We start from the raw sequence: 20,039 nt of genomic DNA, 5'->3' as shown, positions 1-20,039 counted from the left end.
TGCGAAACTATCGATTTTAAATTGGCTTACTACTTGACTAGCCTATTGGTCCCAAGCAAATCGATTAACGTTCCCCATTCTACCGTATGCGTGATAATGTTTGCACCATCGTACAAATAAGGTTTCCGTTTTACCTGTGCATATAATGCCTTGGTTTTCTTAGCATGCACGTAACCTATAGCTCATACCGTAGTAGGCTGTGTATAAATGAAAATGATTTACTTAGTTTGACAATTGCACCATGACGAAGTGGCAGCGTATTCGTGATTTGTCCCACGCGCATTTGTCGCAAAAAGACATTTCAATCGCCATGGGAGTGTCCCGGTGGACCGTCAAAAGGGTTTTAGACCGAGAAAAGAAAGGACAACTATCCGCGAAGGTGGCCACAGGTCGTCCGAGGTCAGCTCGTGTTCCGAGGGTTATCGTTGCTATCAAAAGGAAGATTTGGGTGAATCCAGTGCGTTCAATAAGGAAAATGGCAAAGGAACACGGGATCAGTGACTTTACGGCACGGAAGATCGTAAAGGGAGATTGTGAGGCAAAATCGAGGGCACGGAAAAAAAACTCACATGATTACCAACCGCATCCGGGAGCTACGAGTTGAACGATGCAAGAAAATCTTGAACTTCTTTAAGCGAAAATATCCGGTAATCCTGTTCACCGACGAGAGCATGTTTACCGTCGATCCCGTATCAAATTCCTGAACCGACCGGTATGTTAGTTCTCTTCCGGTAAAAGACATGGCCGACGAGCACAAGAACGTGTATCTGACCAAGCATCTTGATAGCGTTATGGTGTTTGGATTGGTGGCTTCCGATGGCAAAAAATGGACCCGGTGTTCATTCCAGAAGGCGACAAGGTCAGCCCGGAGGTCTACATCGGGATTTTAAGTAAGTATGTTCTTCCGTGGATCAAAGAACAGTACGGTCCGAAGCCAAATGTTTTTTTTTTCCTTTGATTTGTTTTCCTTTCCATTATTTAACGTCGGTCTCTGTTCCGCAATGCAGTGCCAATCACCGACGGACATCGATTGCCATTCATTGACGGCAATCGAATGTGCAGGAAGGCAGCTTCCACACCTGCGTAGAATATCGCACCCATTCACAATATACACATGGGCCGGGACCAACGGCTTTACTTCCCTTCCGAAGGAAGACGTGACCATAGATTTTTATGCCTCAGAAAAATCCCACCGACCTCGGCTGGGATTGAACCCAGACGCATTGGGGTGAGAAAGCAGTCACGCTTACCACTACACCACCGGCGCCGGCCTGATTTGTTTTCCATCGATCTTGTTTTCCGTGCTGAGCACCAATGCTACCGACGCTAGGGAGGCAGCTCCCACACCTGGACCCTACCTATCGACCCATCAACTCATGAACCGGGGACCAACGGCGTGACCAGCGATATTATGTCTCAGAACATCTCGGCGGCGCCGACTGGGATTGAACCCAGGCCTGCTGGGGTGAGAGGTAATCACGCTTACCACTACACCACCGGCGGCGCTGAAGCCAAATGTTGTATTTCAAAAAGATGGGGCTCCGTGCCATACCTCGAACCGCACTCAGAAGTGGTTGCAGGAACATCTTCCGTTCTGGGCGAAGGATATGTGGCCGCCATACAACCCCGATCTTAATCCTCTGGATTACTCAATATGGCGCGTCATGAAGGCCAAGGTCTGTTCTAAACGCCACCCGAGTACAGCAAGCCTCAGACAAACATTGACCCGCACCTGGAGAGAAATGGATCCAGACTACATTATTAGAACCTGCCGTGCATTCCGGAAGCGTGTGGAGGCCGTGATTGCAGCAAGTGGAAACTCGATCGACGATTAACATAGTTTAAGACTCTGAGAAACATCCCCCTTTGAATAAATAAAAAAACTCGAACACGAAATTTTTGAGATTTTTTTAAAATTTTGACCTTGCTCAATGATGTAAACATTATCACGCATACGGTAGTCGAAATTCTAGTACTACACAACGTTTGTGTTGAGGGGTTAGTGGATTATGTTTCGAGGAGTGAATCGATTAGCTTGGGACCGAAGATAGTACCAGAGCTGAGCCAAAAAGTTGAGCACGTTTCTTCGAGACCTACTCTGCTGGTAATCGCAAGTCAGTCCCATCTGCATTTTTATCAATTTTGAGTTAGCATCGTTATTCAGTTTATCTTTCTATGTTTTTTGAGATGTGCTATTGAAAAAAGGTGGTTTGTTCAAGAAAAATGAAAAACAATACCAAGTCAAATTGTCCCACAGCGAAAAGTAACCGCAAGTAAGTCCCATTAGAAAAACATATGTTAGAAATATTAAACAACACATCGCATCATGAGATTTGTCTCAAGACAGATGTTGTCCACTTCACCAAGGGTATCTGGCACATGTTCAGATGTGGCCAATATAGTTCTTACGATACTCAGTTTGACGGTATCGAATGGAATATGGCTTTGAATTCTCATGTGATTTTATGTATCGCTAGATGGATTTTGATCTAAAAAGGATTTACTACTTCTTCGGGGATACCCGGAACATGTCCGGTGTGACCAACATGATGCTGGTAACTCACCATGACTCTTACTGGTCTAGTTTTTGAATTCTCATGTGAATTGATTTATCGCATGGTGGTTTTGGCACGTTTATGAAAAGCTCTGGTCTGATGAAGAGCCATACTCACCGGAACATGTTCCGGCCATTGCTCTGAAACCAGCGGAACAAATCCAGAAACATTCAATAACGTTCTATGGGACCACGATATCTTTCTACTGTTCAATAATGTGCTAAACTAATGCAGCATCGTCATGGAATTGTGACTGACTTGCGGTTACTTTTCTCATTGACCTTAAATGTAATCGCAAGTCAGTCTCACTCAGATTTTGACCATGAAATAAAAATTTCACGATATTTTTCCAATACTTTTAGGTAAACATAGATTCATTATATCACATTGTACGTTTATTTTTAAATTTATCCCTCCAAAATAAGTGTCAAAACAGAAAACTTGTAAAATCTTTGAACACCGTTTTCCCATTTCCAGTTTTTTACAGATGGGACTGACTTGCGATTATGGGCAGTACTAGTCTTAGAGTTACTTCTATGATGTTACTTTGATTGATTTCGATTTGTGCAGGAAACTGCATCCAACTCGATATAAATCTACAAAAAAGGCTTGCTTCGTCGCTTAAAGTTTTCACCAAGTTCATGATCCGTTTCGTACTTCGATATACTCTATGATACGAGAGACGTCCTTCGCATGACAATTTTCTCAGCCTTAGAAGTTCTTTTTGGAATGTTTCTGAACTCAACGCTTGGGGCTGAAATTCACACAGCTCTTCTACAACTTACATATGAAACGCTTGTTTTTAATTCCATTGTATTTTTTTTCCTTGAGCACATTTTGAGACCTAGCTCCATCAGACAATTGTTCCGGAGAATACGCTTAACCAAATGCAAAATGTGGCCAAAATTCTGTAAGTAAATTCCATCTCAATCGGAAATAAGAAAGATCACAATAATAAAACTTCACCGTGAACAGCCTTGCTTCCACTCACTTGCTATAAAAATGATTTTCGATATTTTGAAATCATTAGATGTTAAAATGATATTTTGTGCTTGTTAGACACAAGAAGATGTTCAATGGCAAGTGTTTGACTCATTAACCCTGTCAAATTCGCTTTCAGATAGTCACAATTAGCAATGTTACGACTCGCGAGCGCTCACTCTGAGTGAACGCTCAGGAATCATAAAATCGTTGATTGTTACACTCGAATGTTGTTCTACCGTTTGTGTTGTGTAAGAGAGACGACGACAGAGCATGAGAGTAAGAATACAAACAGACTGTCTAACACGACAACGAAGCGAGTGTAGTAAAAAATGTTACCCCTGCTTGCAACAACTAACAACGTCTAGCGTCAACGGAAATGGATTTGATCAACCCTCTGGATCTCAATTCAACTCAGAAATGTGCCAACAACCAGTGGGAGCTGAATTCATTATAGGCCCTAAATCATCGAAATACCCTTTTATTTGAGTAATTTTTGCTCATCTTGCAAAAATGCAACACAAGCATAAAGCAACCACAAGTTCGCAACTTTGTTTAAAGTTTGAAATGAACAAACATCCTCAAGCTACACAGCTAACTAGCGAAGTCAGTCAAAACTATTAATACGTTTCTGTGATTAAGTAATATTTCCCTGAGTTTGAATGAAATTCCCCGAGATTGCCTGATTGTCCAGAAATATATATTTTTGACGGGAAAATGCTTCTGGGAAATTTGCTTAATGAAATTCATAGCGCAGGGGTGCCTAGGATGCCTGACCCCCTCCAGAATGATTTAGGCACCCTCGAGATTTTTATGAAGATTTATATAATTTAAATTGTCGGTATTAGAATCACCAAACAAAATCTGGAGGGGGCTTGGATACTTCTGGAGGTGACCAGACATTAGCTATACCAATGGGGATATTGAGAGTGAGAAGTATTTATAAAGAGGAATACAATTAAAGTCGGAAGGAACTTCCCTTGGAAATTAAAATAAAATTCCAGGAAAAGTCGAAAAAACAAAAATTCCGGAAAAAAGTGGGAAGACACCTCCAAAAGTGGGCTACAACTTCTCGGAAAGTCGGAAGATAATTACAGGAGAACCAGACGAACCTCTGATGAAGCTTCCAGTATCAGTTGAGATAAATCTTCGGGCAAGTCTGGAGAAACTTTCAGAGGAAGTCTAAAACAACTTCTGGGAGAACGAAAAATTCTGGGAAAATTCCAGTAGAAGTTGAAAAAGCTTCCTCTTAAGAAAGTTAATGGAAGCTTCCGTAGAAATTTGGAATAGATTTGAGGCCCCTAGAAGAAACTTCTAGGAGGAGCCAGAAGAATCTTTTGCAAGGATATTAGAAGGTAGCCACTGCCTGGCGACACCTGAAAGAGTTGTAAGTTGGAAGAAGTTTCCTAGAATAAAAAGGAAAATCTGACAAAAGCAAATTACGAGGGGAAATGAAAAAAAAAATAACTTCCTGGAAGTCATAGTCTTTAGCCAGGAGAAGCCAGAGAATGCCCTCGAAGGCCTCTGGGACATGATTGGAATGGTTATAGGGACCAGCCAGTGTTTTGGTCACCAATGATTGAAATCCTAATCATGGTCTACAGAACCCTCATAAAACCAAAATTGTTACTTGGGTATTGTTAGGCAAAACTGATCTTTATTTTTTAATCGTTATTAAAGAATCTAAAACTGATATTTAAAAGAAAATGACCTAAATTCTATTAAATATTTTTTAAATGTCAACAATGCCTTCCAAATACATAATGGCCTGTTTTCATACTAGTGCTTCAGTTTTTGGCCCTAGGCCCTAACTCGGATTTGAAATAAATATTGATAATTGTATTTGCAAATAATGAACAAGGTCCAAAAAAGCGCCATAAATCGCATTTGAAACGCCAGAATGTATTTTAATCGCAAAAAATCCCCAATCTATAATTTTATCGTAAAACAATAGCTTTGTCAAATGCCAAAATATTGAGAGCCCTAAAGTCAATATTAAAATCATAATTGCAAAATAATGCATTGAAATATCTAAATCAGGCCTGATCTACCTTTCTCCACTTCCTATTTTAAATGGTTGTATTTATGTTCGATGTGACACATGTTCATCGAACATAATAGCTGCATTTTGCTTATTTCTCATTCATTCTGGGAACAAATCATAATGATGAATACAATTGAACTAGAATGATATTATTACTGCGATCCAGACACCAGGGCAGCGCAAGCACAGACAATCGACGTAACTTTTAAAATAAATTTTCCCTTAAAATACCGTCACGGAATCACTAAAATCTTACATACTAATGTCTCAAACAATTTTGCATGCAAGTAAGATAGAATATATAGCAACGTCAAACTGATCCGATGACAGCGCTGTGGTGAGAGATTCGCGCAACAAATAATGTATGAATTGATCGTTAAATGCGTGTACGACGATTAAAGAGAAAGATTATGTTCGTTTCTCTGTGACCTAAGTGCCTAGCGTTGTTTGACCTAAAATGTTAAAATTGCTACCATTTCAAAAGTTCTTAACGAAATTTGATTTAAAAAAAAAAATTCGCGCCAATCTTGCATCAACATTGCACGAAATCCTTGCGATCGCACGATTTTTTTGTTCATACTAATAGACGGAAGCGAAACATTTTAAGGAATACATTGTTTTATGAAAGAATGAAGAGAGAGATTAGCCCAAATTTCACACTGAGTCGTGTCCGCATGAAAAAAGTAGCGTCTTCTAGGTTACCTGGTTTGTTACTTTTAGTAGCAAATCCCATCCTAGGAACAGATTTTATGAGTGAAATCATCTAATCTAGGCTACAAATTTTCAAGAACCTTTTATGAACATGTGCAGAATTTCCTGAACTCTCACGAAATGCCTTATATTTCCTTGAGATTCCTTAAATTTTGATGAGATTCCCTGAACAACTTTCAAGTTATCAATGCATTTATGAGGTTTCTTGTTTGTTGTTTAGGTTCTTTGATAAATTCCTCTTCTTCTTTGTATTTCAAGCTTATTTATTATCACATATTTATTTAGCTTATTGCGTGCTCTCAACTTAAATATTGTTCTAGATATACTTCCACAGTTATTAATTAAGAACCTTCGATGCCTGTATCATTTTTGCATTAGTATAATTGTATGCAAATACAATCATACTCTACGTCCAGGGAAGTCGAGAAATTTACCAACCCGAAAATGTTTCAGACCAGACCGGGAATCGAGCCTCTAATTGAAAGATCCCGCTCTTTATACGCTTCGGAGTGTTGAAACACCCTCCAAAGGCGCGCCCCTTTGTCAGTCAAAATTGAATTCCTTAGCAACAAAATTAAGGAATGACACCGATAATGACCATGCATCAGAGCCCTAGTTTAACCACTTAAAACTAGGGAACAACGAATAGAAGATTAGGAATCACATAGATGAAGACTAACTAACTCATTTTTTCTTTGTTTCAAGATCATCCTCTGTGGAAAAAACCGAGTCATGTCACTATCGACAATGCATACCAATTAACAAGGACTAAGATGTGCTCCTTTGATTACTGAAAAATCCTGTTCCCCCAGTTTGAAGTAGTCAGGACTAGGAATCGGTGGTAGATCTTACATCCCGTAGCGTACCACGAAAAGGTGCTCTACCCACGTTATAGGCTTAGCATGATCCTAATAAACAACAGAGGATGTGCTTAAAGAACGGTTAGTAGAGAGCCAGTGTTAAATTCTAATTAATAATCAATACTCACTAAAATCTTCGACTATTTTGGATTTCTTTTTTTCGATATGGCTGTGCCAAATGATAAATGCAATGGCGAAAGAGCATCGACAAAATCAAGTACTTTTTGCACTACTGCTTTCGTAGTAAGTACTTGCCGTCCAGCGTTGAGTTATAATCTTTTACCTTTTCAGCTAACATGCACGATTATTACGCTTCCTCAACGTCTTCCTGTACGCCATTGCAATGACAGTAATAGAAGCACTTGTTGCATGCTGCAAATAAGCCAGTCAAGAGCTTTTATTACTGCTTGAGAAAATCTTGATGACCCTGACAGGTGGGGTCACACATCCTAACAATGCAATGGAATGAGCAAATGATAGCTGCTCTTTCTCCACATGGTATGGTGATTTGTGATACTCTGTCCATACGTGAGCAAATTATTACCGATATCAATTGAGGTGAATAGACAGCAATGTGGCGATCACTGATAAATCGCACGTGAAGCTGTACGAGAACTGTGCTACAACCTTTTGCGAAACCTCACGACAACCCTTCGGGTTTCCATCGTGTTGGATAGATGACATTGATGTCATGAATTGTCGAGATCAGAATGATGCTTGTACAAATCACGCGCACACTTGGCGCACTCTGAGAGCCACCAACAAGGTGTCGGTAAGGTGAAGCAAGAAAATAATCGCAGGGATGAGTTCATGCTTCATGCTGTTGTAAAAAAAAATAGTACATAGTTTACGTTGAGATTTGACGACCACCTCAAATGGGATGGAAAATTGATATGATATCTTTTGAGTCCGAAAGCTAGCTCATTTAGATCAACCAAATCAAGATATGTATTTGGAAACAAGCAATTTTCCATTCTACCCTAACCTCGATCAAGCGCTCAGCAGCAAAGCCTCCAATATACCTGGTGTGTAATCCCAAGGAGCCGCAATGGTTCCACAATCTTACGAACAATTGCACGACGCGGCGCACACGGACTATCCTAGCTCTTTCTACATCGAATCCACTTCGAACAACTCGCGCCTCCAAGCGACGAACCACGGCGGTTGTAATCGCGGAACTTTGCTAGACCGAACAGGCGACCGACCGACGACGAACCAACCCGGCTGTTCTACTCCGCAGCTGCATCAATACTGCATGCCGGCCCGCAAGTGCTCTGTACAGACAGAGCAAAGAGCGGGTAATGAGCTTCAATTTTTTTTTATAGCTGTGTGCTCTTCTGGCTGCAACTACAGACGCGCTATGCTCTCACTGCTCCATTGCTGCTTACCATAGCTGCACAAGCCGAATATAACTCTTATGAACTGGAGGCTTCCTATATGTAGTACCCCTACATACCAAGCACGTAATGCAATGCTGCTGCTACTGCTGCCGTGTGACAGCAATGTGACGTAAGCGCCAAAATCAAAATTGTTCAGGAGGTGCTTTTTTCAGTTCAAGCAAATAAATAAATAGGTCAATTTGAGCCGCAGTTGGATTCCAATCAATAATTGTAACTCTAATTGACATCCTCACGCAAAAAGACATCAGGAAAAATTGACTTTAATTTTTTTAAAGTTTTTTTCTACGAACGTCATTTTGCTGTCTCCAATGGACATTCTGCAACGTAGAACAAACTTTCCTAGTTTGAGTAATGGTCCAAATTAAAGGTTTTGGCGCCATAAGGTCCTGTTTGATGCATTGTGGCTGTGTTCCATTTGGTGATTTTTCACTTAAATTTGATAGATGGAAAATTTTCAAACAAACCTGCTAATGTGCCAGACTCATATCTGACAGACCAACAATCAATTTTGAAAAACACTTTCCCAAAAATCGAGGGATTATAATTTATTTTCGAAGTGTCAAATTTAAGTGAAAATTCACCAGAATATGGAAATGCAACAACGTGAAAATTGTGCATGGTGGCGTATACGTCACTTAGCTATCACATGGCAGGCTGCTGGATGGTGGAGCGATCGTTGCTGTTGCTGTTGTGGCGACGGTCGGTGGTGTGGTAGGTAAGTGCTGCTTCTGCTTGGTTTCAACCGTTCAGTTGCGAAGAACGAGGTATTGCATAGAGGCTGTAATAGCTTGCAAGGCTTGATTCTGCTGCTGATGATGGATTACTATCATTAGATTTACTTCCTCGCGCTTGCGGGTCAATTATAGGTGTGTTTAACATTCTCGTCAGAACCAATAATGCTTGAAAACCATTTGGAAAATCGATAAATTGTTTCAGTGCGAGAATAGTATTCATTGTTGAAGGTTGGTCCTGGTTCTTGTAACATGTTGGAAGGCCTTTAGAACTGTTCTTTTATTGATTATGAATTCATTTTCTTATTTTTTTTATACACCCAGCACATGGAATCACAATAATCCTTTTTTGCCATGTTGGCACAGGTAATTCAAAACTTTCTAGTCCGACTCAACCTTCGAATTCCAGCGCCAAGCGAAAGGCCACATTCTGACTACATTCAAGCCAACATCAATCGTGCGATACATCAAACTACATGAGCATTCCAAATCAAGATAACTGTTGGCTACATTGACTGCCCGACTGACGAAATTATGAGTTGAGCAAAATCCTATCTTTTGACACATACAATCCGACGAGAATTCAAGAACAAGACCAGTGGTGCTCATATTGAGTGCCCAATACCCCATTAGTCATACCCAGGTATGTTCAGGGTACCCCGTGGAAGTGGCCAGCATCAGAATTGGGCTACATTCTATCATACAACGCATCAACTCACATGAGAATTAAAGATCAAGGTATCGTCATATAGGTCGGACCTCCCTTAGCTCAGCCGGTAAAGGCACAGAAATAAAGCAAGACTCATTTCTGTCCCGATCCGGTCTAGAAATTTTTCAGGTTGGAAAAATTTTCGACTTCCCTGGGCATAGAGTATGATTGTACTTGCCACACAATTATACTAATGCAAAAATGGTACAAGCATCGAAAGTTCTCAATTAATAACTGTGGAAGTGCAACTAGAACACTAAGTTGAGGGCACGCAATAAGCTAATATGCGATAAGCAATAAGCTTTAAATGCGAGGAAGATGAAAGAAGATCGTCATATAGGTCGTATTGAGTGTCCGGCACCACTTTGGTCACATGTCCCAGAGACCCCCAGGGATACGGTAAAATCCAACATTCTACACATTTTAAATCAAATTCTCCACTATTTAAAACCATATCCACGATGATATTATCCATAAATAGTTTGGATTCCTCTACCTTGAAATTATATTTGAGCATTTTTATCGGAACTTTAAATAGCAAGAAGGAGTACATAAGGAACATAAGAACCAAAAAAATCGTAGTTTCCAATGTTTTGCAATTATAAAAATTAGTAAACGGGATCATAATCAGTATTGAACTGAGATCATGGATTATCATTTCAGTTCCACATCATGATCAGCAACCAAAACTATAATCTACTGAAATGAAAACAATCACTGTGTAATATATCTTGAAATTGTTAAAGTTGTAAAGTTCTAATTGGTAAAGTTGTTCAGATAATCGAAGCCTTCCGAATGGTGGTCCGATTAGTTCAGAATTCTGCCAACATGCTGCACTAATGTGCATGTATGATTCCAGTATATGTTATATCTTAAGATTCTGACATGCGAATGATGAGAAGATATGTTCAGAGCAAAAGTTTCTGACCTCTGAAAAGTTGTTCAGCAAACCAAGGCCTTCTACGTAAAGTACAGATTAGTTAAACATTCTGAATGGTTCTGGTTACTTGAACACCTATTTTGACGACATTACCCAGGTGATCAGAATCTCGAGATATAGCACATTTTGAAAGATCACTATCACACTGTCCATCATGTAGAAGGCCTCACAGGTAGTAAACACCACGAAATGTAGCACATTTTGAAATAACAAATGTACACTAGTGTCAAAATTCTACACTGATTTTCTCACCACTCGAAAGGTTTTGTTTATCTAAATTTCCTGCCGAAAATGGCTACTTCCCGTTCAGTCAGGATTACGAAATTCAGCGCATACTAAAAATTTACATAAACACAAGCGCTACGTAGTGAATGAATTTTCAACTAATATCTCCACTATCCGGTAAATATTAGCAACCTGAACAACTTTGCCGAAGACTACGACCACCGACAAACCGACATGACACTTAATCTTGACTTATGCTCGAAAATCGTAACCGGTCGATTTAAATGAGCAGTGATCCAAACTGTCAAAACCATAGGATTTTTTGATCTAGATAAAAACAATTTGTCCCAAATGGATCAGACACAAACCGATTCATAACTTTTGCATGCGGGTTCTTCTTCTTCTTCTTCTTCTTCTTCTTCTTCTTCCTCGCATTTCAAGCTTATTGCGTATGGCATATTTGCTTATTGCGTGCTCTCAACTTAGTGTTCTAGATGCACTTCCACAGTTATTAATTGAGAGCTTTCGATGACTTTACCATTTTTGCATTAGTACAATCATACTCTATGCCTAGGAAAGTTGAGAAATTTTCCAAACCGAAAAATTACTAGACCGGACCGGGAATTGAACCCAGCCACCTCCAGCATGGTCTTGCTTTGTAGCTGTGTCTTTTCCGCCTGAGGCGGGTTCATGACTTAGCTAAATATTTCCCGCGAACTCGGAGCCAGATGTCCGTAGTGTGCTTTGGTTAGAAATTTTATTGTTTTTGCTATGGTCATTCATGTCAGTTTGTCGGTGCTACTATTTTCTAAATGGCTGATATTATGGTTCTGATCATGATGTCTAATCTAATCTAATCCAATCTACTACAAACGCAGCCAGTACACGAAAGCATCCTGGAAAATGATTGAGTTAGATAAAAACAAATAATTTTGTTGTTGTAAGTATTGATATTTGCAGCATATCTGCGACATGACACAAATATTCAAACGCCCAGGCCTACTGCGTTGCATTTGCCGTAAAAATTATTCATGGAACTGATATAAAGGGAAACATTAACTCATCCTGTCAATTACAAGTTGTAGTCATTGAAATTCCATTAAACAGGCAACAGGCAGTACCGTTCCTTCTTCATAACATACACTAAATATCATCTTAAACTCCATCATAAACAAGGTGACCGATTCTTCCGCTTCCGTAGTAGAAAACACTAAACTTCCGTCGGAACCGACAACAGTGGAAAACCAAACACATCTATTCTTGGTTTGAACATTAGATCATATATTCGCACAGTTTTCTCGAAAAAAATGTGCCTCCAACTAAAAATTTAAGAAAACAACGCATTGACGAACAATTTGACTCTTGAAATTTGTTTCGACCTTTCAGAAGCAGGGCACACTTCGATCTCTTGAAATCTTGCGTAAAGTTATTTCTGACAAACTGTCGTTTCTAGCTATCTTATTCAATAGGACACCGTTTTGACGTAGACTATATCTTACGAGAAGCTACTGGGGGTAAATCAAAAATCTCAAATTGCGACCGTCACGAAAAGGTGTAAGGTTTTCAACGCTTATAACTTTGTCATTTATAGATGTAATTAAAAAATGACAAATACACCAATCGATAGGAAATAAATCTCAAATTCTGCTACAATGAATGTTTTTCCAATTTTCCATTAACTGCTGAAAAATGTACAAATGAAAAGTGATCATTTTATTACTGTTTTCATGAAATAAACGTTATCCCCAAACCCAGTCGTCATCGAGTACCATTTGGTTGCACATCGAGCTGCTTGAATCTGAAAAGTTAAAAAACAGCACTGCTTTTGTGCCATTTTCGTAGCAGTAGCAGCAGCAGTAGGAAGGCAGCGGTTCCTGTCAAGGGCGAGTTTTTTGCACATCGAACCTTGGGCGTCGTTCCCGTCGAGATTACTGGCTGCTGGCAGCGCCGTCGCCTCAATGTTGCAAGCGCTCCTTAGCGGATCCACCTCCTTGCCTGAGTGGTAACGATCCTGCGTTCTACAAATCTCGATTACTTTTTCGAAAGGACATATCCGCTTTTGTAAATAACGCATTTTATCGTCGGTTTGGCGTAACTGGTAGCTCGCCAACGCATACGTTGTTTACAAAAGCTGATATATCACTTCGAAAAAAAAAATGAAAAATACTTCTTGGGCTGTGTACCAATTGCCGAGTTAAATTTAACTTGTAGTTAAACGTGACATTTCGAAAGTTATTTTCAATGTTCGAAAATCCCGGAAATTGACCGGTTTTCAAACAGAACTCAGCCAGGGTTGCAAAAATTTAACTTATAGTCGGTCAAAAATAACCATAGCAGGGTTATTCGATAACTCATCTATCACTTTTAACGTCACTTTTAACCACGAGTTAAATTTAACTCGCCCTTTGGGACACCATCCATAAATGACGTAGAATTTGTTTGACCAATTAACCCCCCTTCCCCCTCGTTGCGTGTTTTGCTATATCTCTCAACTACTACATTATTTATGAAAATTTCGGTATTGATCGTGAATATCTCGCGATCAGAACATTTTAGCTTGAATTCCCTCCACATAATTCTCGTAACAACATCTTTTATCTATTGATTGAATAAAAAAAATACTAAATATTGTTTTTTTTTTAAAGATTTCGTGCGTTTTGTGAACGCACATCTGATTTCGCTTAAAAAACGGGGTGTTTCCAAAGAAGAATACCGAGATGAAACTGTCGGAAGAAAAACTTTCTATTTTAGTGTCCTCTTCCACGGTCCCTTTCATCCAATGAATATGAAAAGTAATTTTGTGGTTTGCTGCGCCCTCGGTAGAGATGAAATTTTGTGCTCTTTTTTTATCAAAACAATCACACTAAAATCAGAGATGTCCCATTTTTTAATTACTCGATTAACAGCTAATAAATCATCACACTATAGCTTCATGTAAGCAATTCCAACCAACTCTGATCATTTTAAGTTCGCTGTGCTGTCATTTTTTCACCAATGAGAGTGCAGCATATGTTTGAAACGATCGATGATGATCCTCTGGAGAAGTTAATGCTTATATCGGCATTATATAACGGATTACAAATATTTTACTTTTCGGTTCGTTAATCGATTAATCGATTATTCGAATGAAAATCGGCCATCACTTCAAATATATGGACCGTACATAAATAATGATACAATTTGAAAGGGACCGGGGCTAATCACAAATTACGTCCCCACGGTAACTGAAACAAACACGAGTGTTCACCGGTTGCTGCTTCTGTGGTGAAAAAAAGGATTTTCCTACACAGATTACAGATTTCTGTACCAAGTACTGCAATTATCAGACGGTACCTCTACATAGAAAAAAAAAGTTATTGAATATTACATCCAAACTGCTGCAACCAGGTCAATCCATCGATTGTGTAATATAACGTTGTACGATGTACATCGATTTTGCAAACAAAATTACATCCATCGATGTAATATTGTATCTGCTTTTTGCTATTACATCATTATTGCATACTTGAATTACATTGATCGATATTACATTTTTTTTTGCTGTGTATTCATGCTTTTAGATAAGCTATGAAAGTACATCCTACTTGGAAAATTATGCTATAGAACGGATTATAAAATCCCAGATTGTTTGCTGATGGGGACGAGGCATAGCAAGCCGTTCGATTGTAAAATTCTCCGAGTAGGAGGGACTTACAATGCTTATTGTGTGTGGCAGGATAATTTCTCAAAAAGGCATTATACCCAGGCATGGAAAATCATTTGCATTCATTTCGTGCATTCATTTACATTAATTTGCCTCTAAATTTTTTTCGAACAACATTCTGCGAATTGATGTATAAAGCTTTTGTAGGTTTTGTTATTAGCTACAACTTTTGTCAACAAGTCAAATTCGTATCTCTTATGCACGATGAACCAGGGCGAACAGAAGCCACTACTGTTTTTCAGTGAATGTATTTTACATTCACTGAAAAACAGTAACAAGTTCTGCCCGCTCTAGTTCGTGATGCATAAGAGATACAGATTTAAATGATGAGCAAAAATTGTAGCAAATAACAAAACCTACAAAAGCTCAATACATCATTTTGCGGAATGATGTTGATGAAAAAAGTTAGAGCCAAATGAATGTAAATGAATGTATGAAATCAATGCAAATGATTTTCCATGCCTGATTATATCATCTGTTTTCTATTTATAGCCGTACGATTGCGCCCATTGATTTAACACACGGTGGCTCTTTATCCAGGATACGCTCCTAAAGCCGCTGTCAGAAAATACTATGAAAGTTACACACCTGTGTACAGAGATGCCAGGCTTATTTAAAAAAAATCTGGCAAAACCCGAAAAAAAAGTCTGGCAAAAATCTGGCAAAAATCTGACACATCAAATTAACATAGGAAGCTGCCAGATTTCTCAAAAAATCTGTCTGGCAGAGCTTAAATTTCTCTGGCTGTGCCAGATAAATCTGGCAACCTGGCAACGCTGCCTGTGTATGGTCCTTATGGGCGGGGTTGCATCGCACTTATGAGGGGCGCGCTTCGACCGTCACCAAATGATAATTTAACGCTAATGGTGGTTTCGACTGGTTGATTGGAAGATTTATCATAAGCACGACAATATCTCCTAGCAGAAATAGAGGTACCGTCGAGTTTTTTTTTCAGTGCTAGGTACTGAAATTCGACAGTGAGCGTTCAAAATGGCCTACTTGCAATGATCGATTCTCTTCATTGATTTTCTCTTTTCATTGCTACAGCTAAGCGAGCTAAGCGAAACAATTCAAGCTGAACATAACATTAGGTCCTAATTAACATTGACAAGATTCTCTTCGTCGACTTTCTCCTTGTATCCCCTCGGCCATGTAAACACAAGAAACGGTTATGTGTTCATGTTATTAACTAAAGAGAAGGTCGACGAAGAGAATCGATCAATGTTACATAGAACCTAATGCAATGTTCAGTTTGAATATTATCTGAATTTTTTTTTCAATGTAGTGCTATAACAGGTTGTTTTGGTTATCAAAAGCAACAGCTAACGTACCGAGAAATGTTAATCCAAGCGAGTTATTAACAAAAGTGAAAATCGATCATCGCGGTTACGTCCTTATTTATGCTCACTGTCGAATTTTTAATCTGTGATAGATATGGAAGTCACTTTTTCCCATCACAGAAACGCCCAGTGTTCTTTTGCCAAATTATGCATGTGTGTCTACAAAACGCACGAAATCTTTAAAAAACAGCAATATTTTGTATTTTTTCCTCAATCGGCAGATAAAATATGTACCGAGAACTTATTGGAGATTATGGCTAATCGAGATATTCCCGATCAACTACGAAATGTTGCATAACATAGAATTTGAATAGCTGTGGAAAACTTATTTCTTATCAATCTGATTACCACATAAAAATTTCAAGAGTACAAATATCACAAAACTTATAATAAAGAAACTGGAACTTCACGTTTGCTGCAGTGCAGTACACAAGAAGTTTCAATTTCATCAGTGATGTCACAAACACAACCGTCCAAATATTTTTGCCCTAGAAATCTTGAAGTGATAGGGAATATCAGCCATCATGACGGTCATTGTTGGACGCTTCAATGAATCACCTGAAGAAAGGCTTACTCATATATGATTGTACATTTAGAACCAAATAAAATAGAATATGTATTCGCATTTTTATGAGGTCCTGAATTTAACCAAGTTTTACTAAGTAGGAAATCCAAAATATGTGCATAAGACCGAAATCATAGGTTACTTCTACTGTATTTTAAATCAATATCTAGACAAATGCACTAGAATTTCACTACACAGCTTAACGTAGTCAACGTCAACCATGCGGTCATGTCTTGTACAAAACCCCACCAATTTTTATAGATTCATTCATTGAATATGCCATATGTATACTTAAATCCATATTTTTTTATTTTTTATTTCTTTTATTTTTTTTTTATTATAGTCACTTTAACACTCTTGGGTCATTCGTGACTTGTTCGGGGGTGAGATTTGGACTCGTGACTTTGGCGTGAGAGGTATGGATGTTAACGCCCTCTTACAATCCATATTGAATGATACCATTAACCAAGGTTTTTGTCAAAATATTTGGTGGCAATAAAATACAAAACAGAAAAGTACATTTTCTCAATGCACACTTATCAACGTCAAACAAGCACTGCACGCTCAAAGTAAAACAGGCAATAGCTCAAATTTTCATGACATGCAGAAAACCTATAAAATGAATGCCATATGTGCTATCTGTGTCTCCCTTCCAGGTTCTGATCATGATGCGTAACAAAAATGATCATCGCATTATCGTTTACATAATTTACCGTTTCTTTTTCCTTGATTTGTTTTCAACCGATGTTGTTTTCCGTACTGAGCACCAATGTTACCGGCGCCAGGGAGGCAGCTCCCACACCTCCCAAGTAACATTGCAAGTTTTATGGAGGTTTTATAGCATGCTACAAGGCTAAATCATGGTCTACAGAACCCTTATAAAACCGAAATTGTTACTTGGGCTGGATCCTACCTATCGACCCATCAACTCATGAACCGTGGACCAACGGCTTTACTTCCCTTGATCTGAGATGTTATGCCTCAGAACATCCCGGTGGCACCGACTGGGATTGAACCCAGGTCTGCTGGAGTGAGAGGCAGTTACGCTTACCACTACAACACCGGCGCCGCTAGAAATTTTCGTTATGATTATTTGGTTAGTACTGATCATTTGTGAATCGGTGATTTTTATTCCATGTCAGTAACAACGCAAGCTTTTCAAATTGCATAATTCCTAAACCAGTTCAGTACCTACAGTGAGGAATCCTTATTTCCGGATGGTATGTTTGACCGTATTCTTTTTTTTCGGATTCCTGAACACCGTTGTGTCGCTAATAAGGAAAACATATGCGGTCAGTATTCTTACTGTCCATGCTCAAGCATCTAGGAATCCGGATACAATAATTCGAGCAAAATAAACATCCGATATTAAGATGAAAGTCGACAGTGAGCATGCATAAGGGCGAATACGCGGTGATCTATTCTCTTCATCGATTTTCTCTTTGCATTGCTACAGCTAAGCGAAACAATTTTCTAGAATTTGTTCAATGCAGAGTAGTAACAGGTTGTATTGGATATCAAAAGCAACAGCAAACGCACCGATAAACGTTCAATCTAGCGAGTTATTAACGAAAGAGAAAATCGACGAAGAGAATCGATCATCGCGTATAGGCCCTTATGCATGCTCACTGTCGAAGTGACCTAGTTAGTACAAACAAATTTCAAAAATGGTTGGTTCACTTCAGATTGGAAAAAGTTCTCGTCATTTTGTGCGAAATAATAACAATTCAAGCATCTTCTTAAATTTTCGTCGTCCAATAGTGACTGCGGCAGACTTCTTGGACGAAAATATTCAAATATTGACCGAAAAATAAACAGTAGCCTGCACGTTTCAGATACATTTGACATCATAATCTTGATATATGATCAACGGTGGACGGACACTCGGATGGAAATGTGAGAAGAACGCCGCACAGTTGATACTGGTTTGCATTGGTGTTTGTCTACAACTGTTTGGAGTAGCAAAAAGATTTTTCACAAGACTTACCGAAACTACACGCCAACGAAGATGTATGAGATTGTGAAATATCTGCAAGGTAAGCTAATAAAAAAAACTGCTGGGGTGTAAAATAAATGAGACGCGATTTAGAGGTAATACGACCGGGTACGTACTAGTTAGGGGCCATACTTTAATTATGTCACGCTAAATTAACGAAAATCTAACCCCCTCCTTTTGTCACGTTTTTTTCCTATACCTAATGCATTGCTTTTAAAAAAATCTTACACCCCCTCCCCCCTTAGAGCATGACATAATGTATGCATCACCTCTAAATAAGAGTACGTACCCTACCTACACTAACTTATGGAAGTTAAGAAAAACAAACATAACCTGCGGTTGATTTGAATTATGTGATTGCAACAAACTGAGACCCAGACATTTAAGGCAAATTGAGGAGAACGTAGCAAAGGAACATAATAATGAGTATGACGTACATTTGTTTTTAATGGAACATCCCTTCATCAGACGATTTCTGATGAAAGTAAAAGCCAAAATAAAGACAAACCGTTTAGATAGCAAATTTCGGTTCGCATTGGAGTGTGAATGAAAGAGAAACAAGCAGTAATAATTGCCTGCACGACTTGGGTACACAATTGTGGTTGTATTTACGTGGACCCCTATTGTAAAAAGCCAGGTAGGTATGCCTGACGTCGTCGCTGTCGCCGTCTGAACGTGCGGATCAACCAAAGCAAATCCTAAGCCACGCCGTGCCACTTTGTTTTCTGTTAGGAGGAACATGCTGCCGGAATGCCAAATGCTTTCGCGACCCGTGTCATATCGTATATTTATGATCATTCAGTCATTGCCGTCCGCGACGGATGGCTGGCAGAGGTCGAGGAGAGATTCCGACCGTGTACATAACTGCTGCCACCAGTAACAAAAAAAAACACACACGAGGAACATCTTCTGGACGCGCTTGAGCTTTGAACGGAGAAGCACTTGAACGCTTTTTTTGTTTGCACTTCTTCAAAGCGGATCGCTATGTGCAATTAGATTCCGTCTCTGTGTTTGGTCAGAAGCTAGCTCCGGTTTGTCGCGTGGCACTGGGGAAGGCCAACCGTCCCCAACCCACCCCAGCAGCCGGTTGATCGACCAGTGTGCTTGTTGCTTGCACGTTTGGATTCGTTTCGTAATGGTTCAAGGTCGTTTGCATACGTCGTATTCCGGCTGATGGGAAATCATTATCTTATTTCACATGACATTATTAGATTTCAGGTACAAATACGAACAAACTGCAAATTATTGCTGCAATATTTGCGATTCATCATAGTACACT

The sequence above is a fragment of the Ochlerotatus camptorhynchus genome, unplaced genomic scaffold (genome assembly GCF_037179485.1).
Source record: "Ochlerotatus camptorhynchus isolate MF236.1 unplaced genomic scaffold, CSIRO-AGI_Acam_v1.1 ptg000220l, whole genome shotgun sequence".
NCBI lineage: Eukaryota > Metazoa > Arthropoda > Insecta > Diptera > Culicidae > Ochlerotatus > Ochlerotatus camptorhynchus.
This window is presented reverse-complemented; position numbering follows the sequence as displayed.